This window comes from Suncus etruscus, chromosome 12, assembly GCF_024139225.1.
Source record: "Suncus etruscus isolate mSunEtr1 chromosome 12, mSunEtr1.pri.cur, whole genome shotgun sequence".
Lineage (NCBI taxonomy): Eukaryota > Metazoa > Chordata > Mammalia > Eulipotyphla > Soricidae > Suncus > Suncus etruscus.
The window spans coordinates 21085567-21092229 of NC_064859.1; the positions used below are offsets into that span (position 1 = coordinate 21085567).

Sequence of the window (6663 nt, forward strand, 5' to 3'; positions counted from 1 at the left end):
TGTTGCAAAACAGAAGTTTAAGTGACCCCTAAGGCTGAGTTCTTCTGGTGTTTTCTTTTTCAGGTCTTACCATTCTGAATTTCCAGCAATGTTGCCATTATTGTTCAGGTTTTCCAAGCCCAATTTGGTTCCTACAGAGACTCCTGCTAGCATATTTTGTAATTTTCTGTTTCTCTCTGTCATCTCTCCACTGAAGGGGCCCTTTGCCTTGTAACCACATTTATGCACTCAATTGGAGAACTGTTGATTTTTCATTTGCTAATTTGTTTTGCTTATTAAGATGGAATGACAAGTTCCAAGCTCCTTTAAACATCTGCTTATTATGCGGCATTAGATTTCTGCTGCTTGTTCACCTTATTTTAAATGACTTAACTTCTTTCATTTATTTTTATTTTATTTATTTTTTAATAATATCTTTATTTAAGCACCATGATTGTAAGCCTGTTTCTAGTTGGGTTTCAGTCATAAAAAGTATATCCCCCTTCACCAGTGCAGCCTTCACACCATCAATGTCCATACTTGCTCCCCCACACCCTGCCTATCTTCGAGACAGGCATTTAATTCTCTCACGCACTATCATTGTCATGATAGCTTTTAGTATAGTTATTTCTCTAACTGCTCTCACCACTCTTGGTGGTGAGCTTCATATTATGTGCCAGTCCTTCCAGCCCTCGTCTCTATTGTCTCTGGGCATTATTACAATACAGTAATATCTTTTCTTTTTTCTTTTTTCTTTTTTCTTTTGTTTGTTTTGTTTTGTTTTGGGGTCACACTCGGCAGTGTTCAGTGGTTACTCCTGACTCTATGCTCAGAAATCGCTCCTGACAGGCTCAGGGGATCATATGGGATGCCTGGATTTGAACCACAGTCCTTCTGCATGCAAGGCAAACGTCCTACCTCCATGCTTTCTTTCTGGACCTTTATTTTTAAAACTCATAGATGAGTGAGACTATTTTGTCTATCTCTGTCCCTCTGACTTATTTCACAAAGCATAATAGTTTACATGTCCATCCATGTATAGAAAAATTTCATGACTTCATTTTTCCTGACAGCTGCATAGTATTTCATTGTGTATATGTACCACAGTTTCTTTAGCCACTCATCTGTTGTCGGGTATCTGGGTAGTTTCCAGATTCTGGATATTGTAAATAGTACTGCAATGAATATAGGTGTGCAGAAAATATTTTTGTATTGTGTTTTTGTGTTCCTAGGGTATATCTCTAGGAGGTATAGCTAGATTATATGGGAGCTCAATTTCCAGTTTTTTGAGGAATCTCCATATTGTCTTCCATAAAGGCTAGACTAGATGGCATTCCCACCAGTAGTGAATGAGAGTTCCTTTCTCTACACATTCTCACTGGCACTGATTGTTCTGGTGTGTGTGTGTGTGTGTGTGTGTGTGTGTGTGTGATGTGTGACAGTCTCATGTCATGAGATGGCACCTCATTGTTTTGATTTGCATCTCCCTGATATTTAGTGATGTGGAGCATTTTCTCATATGCCTTTTGGTCATCTGTATTTCTTTATTCAGGAAATGTCTGTTTATTTCTTCTCCCCATTTTCTGATGTGATTAGACTTTTTTTTCTTGTTAAGTCTGTTAGTACCTTGTATATTTTCAATATTAGCCCCTTATCTGATGGATATTGGGTGAATAGTTTCTCCAATTCTGTGGGTGGCCTTTGTATTCTAATAAATATTTCCTTTGAGGTGCAGAAGCTTCTCAGTTTAATATAGTCCCATTTGTTTATCTCTGCTTCTACTTGTTTGGACAGTGGTGTCTTCTCCTTGAAGATGCCTTTAATGACTTAACATTTATAATTGTTATCTTAATGTTCTTCTCTGTTAATTGCAACTTTTAGGTCATTTGTGAATCTGTTTTTTATGGTTGACTTTTTCTCTTAATTATGAACTAAGATTTTCCTGTCTCCTTGTATTTCTCATAATTTACTGTTACTGCCATTAAGTATATATACAAGAATAATAGAAAGTGGTAGATCAAATCCACCCCAAACAGGAGAAAACCATTTCTCCTTTATCAGATTACTAGAATAAATGAGTGGCATCTCTCATTTTTTTTAATTAGAGAGAGAGGAAGGGTAAGGACCTTACAACAAAGTGATGATGAAACAATGGAAAATAATAAGTAGGAAAGGAAAAATAGTAAAGTGTTTAGGAAAATAAATACAGTGGGGTAACTACTAAATTGTGACCAGGAAAGGAGTTTTGGGAGGAGAGGAAAACAGCAAGCCAAGAAGGGGAGAAAGAGATTGACATTTGGGAATCAATAAAGCAGTAAGAAGATGGAAGAAGAGTGTGGCTGAAAAGCCAAGCAAAGAGAAGGAGGAAGGAAACATTCATTGAGCTTGTCATTGCTGAAGTAGGAGCTGGAGAGATAGAGCAGCAGTTATGGCCCTTGCTTTGCACACGGTGGCCCTGATTTGATCCCCACCACCACATATGGCTCCCTGAGCATTGTCATAGTTGTGTGCTTGGTGCTTACTCCTTATCCCTGTGGAATCAGTTGTCAGCTGAGTTGTAGGTCTGGGACACTTAGCTGGAGAAAATTTAACCAACGTGGTTAGAGATAAAAAAAAAACTTAGAGTTGGTGGGCCAGGAGAGATAGCACAGCAGCGTTTGCCTTGCAAGCAGCCTATCCAGGACCAAAGGTGGTTGGTTCGAATCCCGGTGTCCCATATGGTCCCCCGTGCCTGCCAGGAGCTATTTCTGAGCAGACAGCCAGGAGTGACCCCTGAGCAATGCCGGGTGTGGCCCAAAAACCAAACAAAAACAAAAACAAAACTCAGGGTTGGGTGGTACAGAGGTGACCAGAGGCAGGTTCTGTCTTCTTCACAAATGAGACCTACAAAAAGGGTGGGACAGAGCAATATCCTACAGTGGGTAGGGCATTTGCCTCAAAGATGAATGACTTGGGTTTGTTTCTCAGCATCCCAAACGGTCTCTCAAGCCCAGCAGGAGTGATTCCTGAGCACAGAGTCGAGTAACCCCTGATCATCACTGGTGTGACCCACAAATAAAAAAGTAAAGCCAGAACGTATCCTGTCCCTGGGGCTTCCGGGAACTTTCCTTGTGATCTGATCTCTCTGAGAAAATGGGTGGACACAGAGACTGGTGAGTAAGGCCAGGCAGAATGGAACCCGAGGGCCCCAGGGGAGTAGTGGATAGACTTTCAGACATCCTTGGGGAAGTGTAAGAGAGGGCAATCACTTTGGGCGAAGATGCTTATAAGAGCTCTGAGTCATGTAAATATTAACCCAAGAGAAAAGAAGACATGTCTCGGACACAAGCACTGTTGGACACTAACACCCAGTAACTGGAATAGGCCTAGTGCTTGTCAGTAGGAAACATGGGAAACACCTCAGTTTAACCACATAACCAAACACAACAACAAAACAAAGCCAATTACGGAAGCAGGCAAGTGTCTGAGTGAATCTCAGCAAAGACTGTGCCAATGCTGAAGTCTCTGGGGCCCCAGGGTGTGGCTCGATATGACCCCAGTGAGGTTCCAGCACCACCCCATGCTAAGTGCAGTACCAGCAGTGCTTGGACTGAAATCCAGAAGCCACAGCACATGTATGATCTCTGCCGCCCCCCAACTGTGTGTAAGCACTACAGCTAATGTGTCTGAATCTCAGCAACAAAGGGAAGAGGAAAACTAAATACATAAATCCTCTGAATGTGGAAAATAAGGAAAAATTCCATTTACTGGCTATTTAGACAAAGCAAAAACATAGAAACAGTGTTCATCTCTGGAAGGCAAAGACAGACATCCCCTGGGAAAAGCCCAAGAGACTCTCAGGATGGCTGCACAACAGACTGGGCAATATAAGTGCTGGCATTTGCCAAAATATGATTTGTGCCTTTCATTGCCTACATGTGCAAAATAAGTGAATGGTGAGCTCCAGTCAACCGTATGCATGCTTAGATGTTTAGGGGGATGAGGAAAGTGTAATTTTGTCTGGAGCTGCAATGAAAATCATTGAAAGAAGAGATGGGGCCTGGAGCACAGTGGGTAAGGCACTTACCTTGCATGCAACCAGGTTCAATCTCTGACACCCCAAGGGTCCCCAAGTACAGCCAGGAGTGATTCCTGAGAACAGAGCCAGGAGTTAGCCCTGAGCATTGCCAGGTGTGACCCCCCCCCCAAAAAAAAAAGAAGAGATGGGGACCCAATACCCAATAGACAGTGGGCAAGATGCTGGTCTGGAACACAGCCAATGAGATCAAAGAGCCAATAATCCCCAGCACCCTATAAGGTCCCTGAGCACTGCCAGGACTGATCCATGAGCATAGACCCAGCAGTATGCTCTGAGAAGTGTTGGGAATAGCTCGAAAAGGAGAGTGAAGATGATTAAATAGATGGGTACAACGATCTACAGGCAAATCTGGATAAACAAGCAGTGTAGTAAAACATAAGTGAAGAGTCCAGGATCAGGGGTCTTCAAACTATGGCCCACGGGCCACATATTGTATTTATTCCTACTTTGTTTCTTCACTTCTAAATAAGATATATGCAGTGTGCATAGAAATTTGTTCATAATTTTTGTTTTTACTATAATCTGGCCCTCCAACAGTCTAAAGGACAGTGAACTGGCCCCCTGTTTAAAAAGTTTGAGGACCCCTGATAGGTGTTGCCATGAGTGGTTGCTACTCAAATCTTTTCACTGGTTTGCAGACTTAAAAAGTTCATAATAGTGCTCACTTCAGCAGCACATATACTAAAATTGAAATGATACAGAGATTAGCATGACCTCTGTGCAAGGATGACACGCAAATTTGTGAAGTGTTCCATATTTTTTACCCCCCTTTCTTTCTCTTTTTTTTTTCTTCCCTCTAAACAGAACCACATAACTTGAACCATCTTGTTCTGCCTCACAAATTGAGGGGGAAATAATGGATGGTACCAAGACCGAACAGGTGTATGAACATTGAGTAGAAATAAAAAATGATCATACTTGGGGCCGGCGAGGTGGCGCTAGAGGTAAGGTGTCTGCCTTGCAAGCGCTAGCCAAGGAAGGAACGCGGTTCAATCCCCCGGCGTCCCATATGGTCCCCCCAAGCCAGGGGCAATTTTTGAGAACTTAGCCAGGAGTAACCCCTGAGCATCAAACGGGTGTGGCCCGAAAAAAAAAAACAAAAAACAAACAAAAAAATGATCATACTTAAACACCAAATCCAAAGCCAACTACAACAGAATCGAAACCCAATTTACAACAAGCTAGACCCAGAGGGGACCACTTATACTAGCAGCCCAGGGATCAAAGGAGGAGATATGGGATGCATGCTGGGAACAGGGGTGGAGGGAGGACAACACTGGTGGTGGGAATGTCCCTGATTCAATGTCAATATGTACATAAAATATTACTGTGAAAGATTTGTAATCCACTTTAATCAAAATAAAAATTATTCAATTAAAAAATGGAACATGTAATACAGTCTCATAATTAAACTTTTATTGTATAAAATAAATCCTTGTGTATACCCAAAAAAAGTCCATAATAAAATATTTCCAATGTTAGGAAAACAGGTGAGAGTTAAAAGGGAGAAAGTGAATGCCACCGTGGCCAGTGTTTCTCTTCTTCCGAGGAGAATGAGGAAAGCCTGATTCCTGCTTCTTGCACCCACCAGGACTGGGACTCCACCAATGTTATTATGAGCTGCTATTGCCACAGATGCTGAGTTAGTTGCTGAGTTAGTATAGGGCTCCATAATTTCTGCTCCTGAAGAGCACCACAGGGTGATTCCGCCACAGCTCACACACTCTTCAACCTAGAAAGATCCCTCAAAAAGATAAATCAAGTGGGCAGGATAGGCTTCATTTCTCAGATGACAAACTTCCAGAATTTCAGTGGCTTTTTTTTCTCAGTAGCTTTTATAATAACCTTGAGTTCCACCGTAGATTAACTCTGATCCTTTGCTATGGAACAGGGGCCATTCTATCTGTTGGCAGAACGCAAAGAGACATAGAAAGCCAGTTAGTTGCAGCCTTAAAGGTAGCGAATTTCTGCCCCCAAATCACTGATTACTGATCATGCATGTAAGACCTTGTCCCTCAAGAAGGGACTGTGCAGAAAGGCTCACTCCAGGGCTGAGTCCATCAGGGCCAGGTGGCTTGTGCCCTTCATCAGGGTTACTGTGGAGACAGAGGAGAAAGGCTAACCTGGTGATCTCCTTCACACTCTTTTTTTTTTTTTTTTTTTTTTTTAGTTTTTGAGTCACACCCAGCAATGCTCAGAGGCTACTCCTGGCTCTATGCTCAGAAATCACCCCTGGCAAGCTTGAGGGACCATATGGGATGCCGGGATTCGAACCACTGTTCTTCTGCATGCAAGGCAAATGCCTTACCACTGTGCTATCTCTCCGGCCCCATTCCTTCACACTCTTATAATGACATTGCTAGAGACTTGCTCTTCCAGTCACTGGTGTTGGTCCCCACAGAAAAAAATCTCTGATACACAGGTTGGGGATCACCAAGAGGCTTGAATTACCTGGGGGGGGGGGGGGCATCTCCTGGGCTCAGTGCAGTGCCCAGCACTGAAACTATTGCTGCATTCCACCCTCCCCTGCCACCAGACACACCCCACAGTGCAGCGGGATCCTGTGTTCAGAGGGATGGAAACCAAGATATGGGCAGCAGGTGACA

At 42.7% G+C, this 6663-nt stretch overlaps 1 non-coding gene across 1 annotated transcript; it reads left to right on the plus strand.

Moving 5' to 3' along the window:
• Positions 1–4714: 4714 nt before the first annotated feature.
• LOC126025179 (U6 spliceosomal RNA) lies at positions 4715–4818 on the plus strand. The gene has a single exon (XR_007501222.1). It is a non-coding gene; the product is annotated as a U6 spliceosomal RNA (small nuclear RNA).
• The last annotated feature ends 1845 nt before the right edge of the window (positions 4819–6663 follow it).